The sequence below is a fragment of the Balaenoptera ricei genome, chromosome 1, assembly GCF_028023285.1.
Source record: "Balaenoptera ricei isolate mBalRic1 chromosome 1, mBalRic1.hap2, whole genome shotgun sequence".
Taxonomy (NCBI): Eukaryota; Metazoa; Chordata; class Mammalia; order Artiodactyla; family Balaenopteridae; genus Balaenoptera; species Balaenoptera ricei.
In genome coordinates, this window is record NC_082639.1 from 108,151,279 (window position 1) to 108,162,413 (window position 11,135).

An 11,135-nucleotide genomic window follows, 5' to 3' on the forward strand; every position below is an offset into this window, starting at 1 on the left:
GGAATACCAGCATAGTCATGTTCCTCCTACAAGCTCAAGGCGTGCCTGGCCTGCACTATCAGGAAGAGCGGAATAAATTTCCACCTGAAGCTTCTTGTAGCCCGCAGATAACAGGACAAGAGGGGCCTCCTCGCCAGGACAAAATCTTACCCTGGCCTTAGAGCACAGATACCACAGAAGCTGGTTTTGAGGGACACGCCAATGAAGGGAGAAATAGCAGCCCAGTGATCTTGAGTTGAGATGTCTGCAAGTTACTCTCAAACGGTGTAGCAAATTAGGTACATGGAGAGAGATTGAGACAGCAAATGTGGGGAAATGTGCGTTTTGGTGAAGAATACATGCTGTTACTATTCTTGCAAATTTTCGTAGGTGTCAAAGTTTTGTTTTTTTGGTTTTTGGATTTTTAAAGGAGTAATTCGTACTCAGGTCCCAAGTTCTCTACATGGACACTGAAAGTGAGACTGTAGGTATCTGAAATGAAGGAAGGTGTGGAGGCGAGGGGCTGCCCAGGCTGCTCATCACACCTCCCCTCTCCCAGCCTGGGAGAAGCCTTGGACCTGGGGCCCGACCTCACTGGCTTATGGATTCAGTGCAGAGATCTACTGCATCTGCACCTTGGGGCACATAACACTTGTGAGGAGGAAGTGAAGATTGCTGGGTGCGGAGATGCCACAAAGGGGAAGAAGGGAGAAAAACAACAAAACTTAAACTTCCCTGACCGGGAATCGAACCCGGGCCGCGGCGGTGAAAGCGCCGAATCCTAGCCACTAGACCACCAGGGACCTGAGCACGAACTTCTTGTAAGTGATGGTAGGAAGCCTACAATGAGTGTCTGCTATCTCCCGCCCTCCCGTTCCGAGTGCCGCACCTCCCTCCAAGGAACTGTACCCGAAAAACGTTCCCTCCCTGCTTTCTCCAAAAGAGGAGCCCCACACGAAAGGCCAAGCGCTCTGCGGGACAGTGGACGCGCCCGCGAGGCCCGCCGGGGCCGCAAGTCCCGAGCGAGTTGCCCCATCTGGGCCGCACCTCAGAACTGCCCTGGAGCCGCGCCTTTGCCAGGCGACCGCGTGTGGAGAGCAGGCCGCCGGGGCAGGGGCTGTAGAGACAGGAGGGGAGGCGCGCGGGATGAGACCCCGGGATCCCCAACACCATAAAAGACTCCCGGCAGATGCAGGATGGGGGACGGCTGGACGGAAAACGCTTTCAAACAAGGCTGCGCGCCCAGACCTGGATTCCGGGTCTTCCCCTCACTACCTGCGGCGCCTGCCGTTCTCCCGCCTTAGATGACGCCAACTCCAGGTCCTAAGGCTCCGACCTTGTCTGTGACGCAGCGTTTTCCTCAGACCCCACATGCAATTAGTTAGGACTTCGTGTTTGCTTCTCGGTCAGGTGGACTTTGGCCTACACAGTCCCTCCTTTTCGCGACTCTGGACTTGGGCAAACGACTCTCCTGATAAAGGCGGGGAAATCAGTGTAACGCTCGGCTCCCTCACCCTGAACCTCGGATGGGGGCGTTGGGCGACCCTTGCGCTTTTTCCTGGGCTGCGTCCCTCTTCCGGACCCGTCCTCGAGGCCAGGGGCGGGGCCGGGTGCCCTCAGCGCGCTCCTGTCGCCGGCTCTGGAGCCCCGCGCCTTCCCTTGCGGCTGCAGGGAGGCTCCAGCGGCCGCCTGATCGGGTTTGGGGGCCCCAGCGGCGAGGGCGTGTGTTTGTGGTCCCTCGGGGGCCCGCTGTCCCTCCGCCCCTGTCGGGGAAAGGACGACCGCCCCCTCGTCCTGTCCACGTGGGACGGCAGCGCGCCGGACGCGACCGAAAGACGGCGATTCCGTTCCTCTGGCTCCGCGTGGGAGGTGAAAACTGGAACCTGGAGGGGAGGGAAAAGGGGGGAAATCTCATGAAATGTCCTGATCTAAAGCTATTTTCAAGTCCGCCTCTTTGGGGACTCAGCCCTCCAGCGCTGGCGAGGATGCTGCAGTCCGGTCGCACCCTCGACGGCACTTGGAATCGACACGGAACAAGGCAGAGCCCCACGGCTTGGGGGTCAGTGCGCACGCTGCCCGCGCCTTCCTCGGGGTCGGAGCACTTGAACCTCATGTGTGAAGGAAACGCGGTAACCGCCACACTAAGAAAGAAGAAAAGCAACCGCTGGAGAAAATGGCACATGCTTCCCCAAACTTGTAAAGCTTTACTTTTAAAGGAAACCAGACAGGGAGACACAGACACACAGACAGACAACATTGCATTAAAGTCTTTCAGCAAAAAGAAAGTCTTCTGCCTGCTGGCCGTGTGCTGTGAGGTGAACACGAAACCCCCTCCAGACACCGGCTTTCTGGAAAAACCGCTTTGTCTTCCTAGGTTAAAACCTCTTTGTCTTCCTAGGTTAAAAATCGCTCTCCATGACCTGTTGAAGTGGAAAATTACAAAAGGCAAATAAAAGACGTTTCAGACATTGTAAAAGGTAAAACAAAACTGTTCCTCAAGAAGAATGCCAAGTACGATGAGGGAGGAATGCACAACCGTGAGATCGGCGTGGACCGCGCCTGCGTCCTTCGCGGCTTTCTGCTGGGCCTGGTCTTCCAACGAAGTCAATACAGGCCGGGAAGCGCGGCTCGGCCTGCCTTGATGTTCGATGTTTTTCCAACAGCCAAATGACCTGAGACGTCAGCCTTTGCTACGGTTCCTGCTAAACGTGAAAGTGTGATTAAAGTACTGGACTTCAACTAGACGACTAGAATAAGCCACAGCGGCAGGAACCTGAGGAAGCCTCTTTGCCGGGAGACGCCGGAGAAGGGCTGCTACGAAAGGGCTTGCGAGGAAGGAGCGCGCAGGCCAGGCGCAACAGAGCAGAGGGGAAGGAGGGGAGGAAGGGGAGAGAGGGGAGGGAGGGAGGGGTGGAGGGAGGGAAGGGCGGGTCCTATGGTTCCTGGGTGAATTCGAAGCATCGATCATTTCCGAGAGCCCAGAGCACTGACCGCCTGCGCCGTGAAAAGGGCCACCGAGGCGCGGGTCCGCAGCCTTGGAGGGGCGGTGTCCACGCTGCTGAGATGCGAGGTCGCATGGGGCTCAGGCTCACCTAACCCCCGGCTCCTGCGGCTTCCGGGAGCTGGAGATTCAGCGGGGGCGACCCCTGCACTCGGTGCATAGCTGTGTGTTGGATGCGGGATCGGGAAGTCAAGCTGGGGGGGCCCCAGGGAGCTCGCTTCGGGGGAGGCGAGGAACCCTAAGCCAGGGTCTCTCGGGAGCTGCAGCCTCCTTACCTGAGGGCTTGCCTGTGCTCCCAGGGTCCTTTCCTTTCGAAAATATTTGTGCCCAGTCGTGGCAAGAGATACAGTTCTTGGATGTGTCTTTAAGAAAGGGAAAGGGAGCTGTTTCCGTAGTGTAGTGGTTATCACGTTCGCCTAACACGCGAAAGGTCCCTGGTTCGAAACCAGGCGGAAACAAGTGGATTTTTTTCGGAAACTAACATTCACGTTTAAAAACCAAAAAACGGGGCGAGTGGGATGGATGGAGGTAGCGCGTGCAGCTGTATTTTTATCCCCCCGAAATACAGGAGGAGTTCCCTTATTGCCTGAAAGCCTACTCAGCACTAGGAACCATCCCTCCTTTGTCTGCTCTGTGTCACTTTAAGACAAGGCCACAGACAGACCAAGACGGGCACAGGACAAAGCCAACTTAAGGTTATCTTTACATTCGGAAATCCCCTCACCTTCTCATGTGGCGCCTAAATCTCCTCTACACGCTGACACGTATTTTGTCTCTGAAAACAAGAAGTTTATCCCTGTGAAGCTCACTTGCTTACCCCACCTCAGCACACTTGCGGAACACGTTGATTTCCGTGACGGAACAAAAGAGACCAAGCCAACTCCGCACCGGGTGCTCGACCCAAAGACACGTAGACGAATTTCAGGCTCCAGAACTGCAGCTGGCAGGGGCACGTAAAGGAGTCGTTACACGTGCCATTATCAGGAGAGCCCCTGTAGTGAGGTCAGAGATCAGGAAGTAGACGGAATCGCTCATCAGCCGCTGAGAGCCGAGTCAGCACCTGACTCATAAGGAAACCGAGGTTCAGAAAGAGAGCGTGACCTTGGCTCTGCCGCACACAGCGCTAAAGCTAGACCAGGATGGAACCCAGCCTGTTACCCTTCGGCCTGGCCTCAGAGCCCAAAGCGTCGCCCAGGGCAGGAGAGGTGAAAGGTGATGAGCAGCGGGGCAAGGGCTGGGAGCCTGGCACAGCTGCCTTCAGCCCTGGGCCGCTGGGAATCGCCTCCTTTTCTGCTCTGCCATTCTCAAAAATCTAACCTTACTCTTACAGTTTTCAACTGGAGAAGCCAAATTATGGAGGTTTGTTATGTCTGGTTGCCTGGTAGCTACAATTTGGCGTTTTACTGCTGCGGCCTGGATTCGATTCCAGGTCAGGAAAGCTCTAAGTTGTGCTAAATCTTCCTCTTCCCGAACAGAGGGAGTTTGCCAGAAGGGCGATGCAAGACCCTCCTCAGGGTTCCTATTGCCAGGCACCCTTCATGTGGGGGAGGGGAAATGTGATGAACCACCAGGGCTTCTGCCCTCCACTCTTTTCTTCCTTTATTTCAGACACCTAGTGTCTCACATATGGAGTTTTCATCCAAAGAGCACCTGGGACTTAACTTCGAAAAACTCATTAAGAAAACAAAAACATAAAACCTTTTAAATATACAAAAATTTTGAAACACTAACATTGTCTACTCTGTACCTAATCTCACAGTTAACATTTTCCCACGCTTGCTTTCTCACTCTCTCTCCATATGCATGACTTGCTACACCATTTGAGAGTAACTTACAGACATCTCAACTCAAAATCACTGGTTGGGCCACTGTTGCTCCTTTCCTTTGGCATCTCCTTCAAAACCAGCTTCTGTGGGACCTGTCCTCCAAGGACAAGAGGAAGCTTTGTCTTCGTGAGAAGGCCCCTCTTGCCACTTCAGAAACCTGGAATCTGTTCTCTTCAGGCTGTAGAGCAGCTTCAGGTGGTGTTTTATTCGGCTCTCCCCTGAGTTGATGTTCGATGTTTTTCTGACAGCCAAATGACCTGAGACGTCAGCCTTTGCTACGGTTCCTGCTAAACGTGAAAGTGTGATTAAAGTACTGGACTTCAACTAGACGACTAGAATAAGCCACAGCGGCAGGCAGGAACCTGAGGAAGCCCCTTTGCCCGGGGACAACGCTGGAGAAGCGCTGCTGCGAAAGGGCTTGCGAAGAAGGAGCGCGAGGGTCAGGCGCACCAGAGCAGAGGGGAGGGAGGGGAGGTGGGGAGGGAGGGGAGGGAGGGGGCAGGGTGAGGGAGGAAGGGGGAGGGGAGGGCGACTCCTATGGGTCCTGGGTGGATTCGAAGCACCGCTCATTTCCGAGAGCCGAGCGCACTGACCGCCAGCTCCGTGAAAAGGGCCACCAAGGCTCGGGTCTACAGCCAAGAGGGGCGGTGTCCACGCTGCTGTGAGGCGGGTCGCCTGAGGCCTAGACGCACCTAACCCCCTGCTCCTGCGGCTTCAGGGAGCTGGGGAGTCACCGGGGGGATCCCTGAACTCCGGCGCTAGGCTGAGGAACTGGAGACCCTGCGTTGGATGTGGGAGCCCGAAGCTAGACTGTGGGGGCCCCAGGGACCTTGCTTCGCGGGAGGTGAGGAACCCTAAGCTAACACCTCTCGGGAGCTGCAGTGTACTTGCCTGAGAGATCGCAGGTGCTCTCAGGATCCTTTCCCTTTAAAATTTTTTGGTGAGCCAGTCATGGCAAGACATAATACATTTCTTGGATGTTTCTGTAGGCTGTTTTTCTCTCACGGTTTCCGTAGTGTAGTGGTTATCACGTTCGCCTAACACGCGAAAGGTCCTCGGTTCGAAACCGGGCGGAAACAAATAAGAGTTACTTCTCTTTGTTTTTTTTTTTTCCCTGAAACTTACATTCACGTTTAAAAACCAGAAAGGGGGCGAGTGGGATGGGTTGTGGCAGAATGCGTAGCTGCGTTTCTCTCTCCCCAAACCCAGGAGGAGTTCCGTTACCACCTGAAGCCTCCTCAGCACTAGGAAACAGCCCTCCTTTCTCTGCTCTGAGGCACTTTGGAGACCAGGCCACAGACATTCCAAGGAAGGCACAGGAGAAGGCCGACTTCAGGTTATCTTTAAATCTGGAAATCCCTTCACCTTCTCATCTGGCGCCTAAATCTCCTCTACACGCTGACACGTATTGTCTCTGAAAACCAAGAAATGCATCCCTGTGAAGCAACCTTGGCTTTCCCTCACCCCAGCACACTTGTGAAACAATTTGATTTGCGTGACAGAAAAAAAGAGGATGAATTCAACTCTGCACCAGGGGCTCGAGCCAGACACGAAGATGAAGAATTTCAGGCTCCACGAATTGAGCTGGTCGGGAGGAAAAGGAGCCGGTAACTGTGCAGTTATCAGGAGAGCCCCCGGCGCCAGGTCAGAGATCAGGAAGTAGACGGATCCACTCATCATCACCTGCTGAGAACCAAGTCTGCCCCTGAGTCATAAGGAAAGTGAGGTTCAGAAAGAGAGCATGACTTTGGCTCTGCTGCACACAGCGCTAAAGCTAGAGTAGGATGGAACCCAGCCTAATACCTTCCTTGTGGCTTGGCCTCAGAGCCCAAAGCGTCGCCCAGGCGGGGAGTGGTGAAGGGTGATGAGCTGCGTTCAGACCTGGGCTCTGGGAATCGCCTTTTTTCTGCTCTCTGCATCTCTAAAATCTAACTTTTACTGGGGTAGACTGCCTATCTCCACTTTACTTAGTTATTCTGGGGTTTTATCTTGTTTCTTCATTTGGAACATATTCTTCTGTCACCTCATTTTGCCTAATGTATTTTTCTTTATTTCTATGTGTCTGGTAGGTTGGTTACATTTCCTGGTCTTGGAGCAGTGGCCATTTGTAGGGGACTTCCTGTGGGTACCAGCAGCCCACTGCCCTCTCATCACCAGATCTATATGCTCTAGGGGTGCCCTGTATGTGGGCTGCATGGGTCCTTCTGTTGTGCCTGGCTGACTGCAGTGCATGGCCTGGTAGGACTAGTTGGTCCCCGTCTCTTCGGTTGTCAGGCCCTGCCTCGTTTGGAATCTGCAGCCGCTAGTTGTCACTGCCGGGTCAAGGGGCAACTGGCTGTGAAACCCCCGTGGTGGGGGGAGGCGGGGGCTAGTGCTGGCTCACTGGTGGGTGAAGCCAGGTGCTAGGGCTAGTGCTAGTGCTGGCCCACTGGTGGGCAGAGCGGGGTCCTGGGGTTTGGCTGCAAGGCCCAGGAGTCCCAGAGCTGGTGTCAGAGTGCTGGTGGGTGGGGCTGGTTCCCGACACAGCTGACTGTGGGGGTTCTGGGTGTCCTGATACTTGTGTTGGCCTGCTATGGGCAGGGCCAGGGTCTAGCCAGTCCCAGGGCTGGTGGAAACATGGGACAGTTTAAAGAAAAGTAATAACCTTGGATTGTTATTATTTGGATGGTTATAAACCTTGGGTTTATAACATATGCAAAGTAAAATGCATGGCAACAAAAGCATAAAGGCAGGCAGGGGAGAAATGTGAACTGCTATGACTTCACTTGAAGGCAGACTGTGGTTAAGTTACAGATGTCTGCTCTAAAGCCTAAAGCAATTGCTGAAATAACAAGAGTTATAGCTAGTATGTCAACAAAGGCAAGAAAATGGAATCATATACAAAACTATGTATAATCTATGATAGAGCAATTGCTCTTCTGGCTTTCTACCCTATGGACATGTGTGCAAGAATGATGACTGCAGCATTACTTGTAATAATAAAAGCATAGAACCAAATTAATTTCAAAGTATATGCAAAGGGGTAAATAAATACTATGCAGACAATGGAAGAAACTTCATTGATTACAGGAATTCACAGGGTAGTGATGAGTCTACTCTTGAGGATTCCTCAATTCCCAGTGACCTGTTTTCCTCCTGAGCTCCTCTGGGAGGATCGACGATGATCTGGCCTTAGTTAGATCCTCCTGTTGTGCACAAAATACAGAGTACAGGAACATAGTAGTGGAGGAGCCTGTCTTGGCCTTTGAGGGAGAGGGTGTGTAGAAAAAGGGAGGACCCCGAAAACTCTGTATTACAGGTGGCAGAAACATGCATGGTGGAGTAGATTTGAACTACCAACCCTTCGGCTAAAAGCCAAACGCACTAACCGGTTGCGCCACAGAGACAGCTATAGAGCGCTTTCTCTCTCTCCTCCCTCACCTCATCCCGAGCAAGAGCAAGCACGCCTTCCACTCTATGCCGAGGCACCCGCCTTTAGTAGTGCAGTCGTACCTGCTCAAAAGAGCCCGGGAAAACCGGAGAAACCTGTGGGAAAGCCGTGCGTCGGGCGATTCCGAAGGCAGAAGGGCAGCCGAGCGTCCCTGCCGCGCCTTGCTCCACACCCGCCGCAGATGCCAGCGCCTCGGAGACGCCCGGGGCCACGAGCCCCTAGGCCTGAGCCGAGTGGGGCCCAAGGGGAGCTGAATGCCGGGTGGGCTCCGTGACGGCTCCCCGTTTGCTCCGCCTTCACCCGACCATCTGCCCCGCAGGTTTAGTAGGTGTGCTCGGTATGGCTGCGTCGGGAAAAAGATCAGGTCAAAAGAGGAAACGTGAAAAGGAGCGAAAGCAAGCAGAGGCATGGATGAGACAAGGACACCTCCCAGGAAGCCTGTGAGGAGGCTCTCGGGCCAGATCCGGAGAGATATAAATTGCTTTTATTAAGTAGCAGAATGGGGAGGGAGAATCGGAGAAGAGCATGAAAGAAAGAAAAGCACGAACATCTGTAGGTGTCCAAGAATAAAACAGCAAAAGCAGTGTGAATATATTTACCTTCAAAAAATGACGGGAAGTGCAATGACTGCCAGCCGGCCTGTGGCGCATCATGACCGTATGGTGGTTAATACTCTGTGGTGGCCGCCGTAATCTCGGCTCAAATCCGAGCTATAGCAGGGTGGTGTCTGTGACTGGTCTCTCGGTTTGCTTTTTTTTTTTTTTTTTTTTTAACATCTTTATTGGAGTATAATTGCTTTACAATGGTGTGTTAGTTTCTGCTCGGTTTGCTTTTAATGCCAGCACCAGCTACGCCCCTTAAGAAGCGGTCAGAGAGTGGAGTATACCGCCGGCCACACAGCGCGATGCGATCAGAAGAGGAGTAAATCCCACGGTGCACAAACCTGCGGGTGGCCTTGTCTCACTACTGACCAGATAATGTCTCTAAGGGTGAAATACAGCCTCTCAAGGAGGCTTGTCTGTACGTTCCGCTAATTAAATAGTGCTGTCATTACCATTTTTCTGGTAAAGATAGTTCAAGTATCAGTGTTGGGTTTTTTCTAAACGAAAACGAGGTTTTAATGAGTTTACAATAAAATGCAAACTAGTTGTCATCATCTACACCAGCTTGTCTCCATCCATCATCTACTAATTTTTATGGGAACAGTAAATCATTGAGCTACAGTTCACATAGAGTTAAAAGCACAAATCTTTATGGCACAGTTTTTTGAATTTTAGCAAATGTAACTGTTACCCAGATCAAGTTATAGAATATTGCCATCATCCCAGAAATGTCCCCTGAGCCTCTTTCCAGGCAATTCCTACTTTCTCTCTTAGTTGATTACTATTTTGAGGTCTATTGCTGAAATAACTATTGCCTGCTATTGAAATTCAAATGAATGAATGTATTTTTTTGTATCTGGCTTTTTAAATACAACAATATGTTCATTAAACATAACTATATTATCGTGTATATCACTTCTTAATTTTGGTATTATTGAAGTAATTTTGGTGTTATCTGTTGTTATTTGTTGAATATTCCTGGTGTTTTGATGAATATTCTATACCAATCTTTTTGTATACTTGTGCATTCATAGAAGTACTGCGACTGCTGGGTCATGGAGTAGGAACAAGATTAACTTTATCAGAAACTGACAAATAGTACTCTAGAATGGTTTCAAACCAGTAACTATGGTTGGAATTTCTCTGCATTCTTGTCAGCATTTGGTGTACTAATTCTTTTAAATATAGCCATGCTGGAAGGTGTGTAATGATATCTCCATATAGTATTAATGTGCATTTCCCTAATGAATAAAAATGTCAAGAATATTTTCTCGTAACTTTTGGTCATTAAGATATCTTCCTTTGTGATCCAGGACGACCTTGGCTTAGCCTTCCCAGGAAAAGGAAACAGGGTCGGGTGGTCAGTCGCTGTGCAGGTGGATCCTCCCGAGGCGTCTCTCCGAGACAGAGACCCAGACTCGGGGTGTTTGGAGCGGCGACATGTGCAGATCAATGACTGGCACGGCATCAGCGCCCCCTTCCGGCCTCCCAGGCCTTTGCCATCTCCACGCACTCCTCAGTTAAGCAAGGGCAGAGAACTGTCAGTTGAGACAGCGCAATGGCTGCAGGTTGGTCTGTTTGGAGCTGCTGCTGAAAGGTGGTCGGTGTTGTGAGCTGTGCAGTGAGTTCTCCTGTGTGTGTGTGTGTGTGTGTGTGTGTGTGTGTGTGTGTGTGTGTGTGTGTGTGTGTTGGGGGGAGATTGGGGAGGAGATGTGGGAGGGGAGGTCTTTGCTTGAATTCCTTTGAGGAAAGCAGTTAGAAAAACAGCGTGGGGCGGGTGGAAGGGAGGGTGGCGACCCTGAGTGAACCTTGGAGGGGTGGGAGGCTTCACTGTGCCTGCGGGGTATGTGCCCCTAGTTACCTGGCAGGAAAGATGCCATGATCACGATGGTGGCTTTCCCAGCGCGACGCTTGTCCATTGCACTCAGGAAGTGCTGACTTTAGGGATTTCCCCAAATGTGGGAAACTTGACCTCGGAATTTGTGCTAGTAGGGGTATGTATTTGCGCTCTCCGCTATCTCTCTGTGTATGGCAGGGGAGTTCTCTTCCGTGGTGCCTCACTCCGCTGGCTCAGGCCCAGGGCGAGAGGTGCCCCACACCCAGGGCTCCAGCCCACATCTTCCTGGCTTTCCTATTCTGGGACCAAAGTGTATGGAGGGGCCCTGCTACTTGCTTCAGGCCTCCTGTCTGCAGGCTTGCTGGCAGGCATCAGCAAGAGAAAGGCCACATGGCGGGGGTGGTGGGAAAGCCACTGTCCTTTTTTCCACCCTGTAGCCAACCTGTCAGTGTTAAATACC

The 11,135-nt window shown here is 52.2% G+C and overlaps 4 non-coding genes across 4 annotated transcripts; 3 read left to right on the top strand and 1 right to left on the bottom strand.

Moving 5' to 3' along the window:
- Positions 1–710: 710 nt before the first annotated feature.
- On the bottom strand, positions 711–782 carry TRNAE-UUC (transfer RNA glutamic acid (anticodon UUC)). Its single transcript has one exon. It is a non-coding gene; the product is annotated as a tRNA-Glu (tRNA).
- A 2,583-nt stretch (positions 783–3,365) lies between these two features.
- TRNAV-AAC (transfer RNA valine (anticodon AAC)) lies at positions 3,366–3,438 on the top strand. Its single transcript has one exon. It is a non-coding gene; the product is annotated as a tRNA-Val (tRNA).
- A 2,374-nt stretch (positions 3,439–5,812) lies between these two features.
- Positions 5,813–5,885, top strand: TRNAV-AAC (transfer RNA valine (anticodon AAC)). Its single transcript has one exon. It is a non-coding gene; the product is annotated as a tRNA-Val (tRNA).
- Positions 5,886–10,691: 4,806 nt separating this feature from the next.
- LOC132354950 (U1 spliceosomal RNA) lies at positions 10,692–10,855 on the top strand. Its single transcript, XR_009499475.1, has one exon. It is a non-coding gene; the product is annotated as a U1 spliceosomal RNA (small nuclear RNA).
- Positions 10,856–11,135: the final 280 nt, after the last annotated feature.